At 41.0% G+C, this 1,216-nt stretch overlaps 1 protein-coding gene across 4 annotated transcripts in view; it reads left to right on the plus strand.

Moving 5' to 3' along the window:
* sardh (sarcosine dehydrogenase) overlaps nucleotides 1-1,216 on the plus strand; it is a 115,378-nt gene that overhangs the window by 110,586 nt on the left and 3,576 nt on the right. The window lies entirely within an intron of this gene.

A 1,216-nucleotide genomic window follows, 5' to 3' on the forward strand; every position in this document is an offset into this window, starting at 1 on the left:
TGCCACTGCTAAGACACTAGTTTCAGACCTCAGTTTTTCACCCTCAAATTGAATGTGAAATTCTTACCTAGGGATCCTTGACAATGATGTCATTCATTAATCTTGTCTCATTATCCATTATTGATCTAAAACAGCTTGACCCCAGGTTGGCTTCAGAAAATATTGTTCTAAAAAGCTGTATTGAATAAACAGTGGACTCAGCCTCAAGGCTATTTTGGTCAATTTGCTTCATTTTATCCATACGAAGAATAAAATTGCAGCTGATTATTTTGGTACCTTTCTTAGAAGCCTCTATTATTGCTTGATTATAGTTTCTCCTGCACAGTAGCTCTTGTGAGGGGACCTACTCCCACCAATGACTATCTTCCCTTAGTATTTATTTTGTGTAGCTCTTTTACCTAAATCAAATCTTAGTTTCTTCATGAAATCAGGTACCATCCCTTCAGTTGCCCCTGTTCACTGGAAGCCATCTCCCTAAATCCAAATTGCCCCTCTCCTCCATTCTAATGTCCAAAAAGTGTAAGGAGTTCATAATAGTTTTGGCACTAAATTTGAGACCATCTGCTGCCACATCCCTCTCCTTGCCTACCCTGTTGGGCCAAAGTACCTTGAAAGATTCTGTTTCACTCTAGTTTCTCCCATGTCTCCTCTATGTCCTGTCTGAGGCTTGCCTCCTGTTTTCCTCACTGCTGACCACTGAGCCTGTCCTGCTGGATTAAAAAAACCCACCCTTGAACCTTCCATCCTTGCAACCGACCATCTCGGATCTCTTCAGACTCCTTGAGTAGATGTGTAGCTCTTCTGGAGCACCTTCACATACGTGATGGGCTGAATGGCTTCCTTCTTTGCTGTTATATTTCTGTCATGGCCTTTCCTGACCTTTCTTGTCTGTAAATTATTGAACGGTTTGTCCATAATCTAATTTTCTTGAGCAGAAGTTTCCTCCAGTTAATCATTGGAGAGACTGAAGCGGCAACTGTTGTAAGCTGCATCTGACCAATCTTGAGCCCGGTGTGACTCTCAACTCTCAAAAGAAAGTCCAACTATATATTTGCATTTTTGGTAAGATGGTAAAATCAGATGCTGACATAGTTTGTACCTTAGCTTGTTCATTTTTATTGTTAAGTGTTACTTCTAGACTCAACTGTTCTGATGCATTCCGAGTGAATTCTCTGCATAGCGTGTTTGTGTTTTCAGTCTCTGTGTCTCATTCCAG

This window comes from Chiloscyllium punctatum, chromosome 49 (genome assembly GCF_047496795.1).
Source record: "Chiloscyllium punctatum isolate Juve2018m chromosome 49, sChiPun1.3, whole genome shotgun sequence".
NCBI classification, from domain to species: domain Eukaryota; kingdom Metazoa; phylum Chordata; class Chondrichthyes; order Orectolobiformes; family Hemiscylliidae; genus Chiloscyllium; species Chiloscyllium punctatum.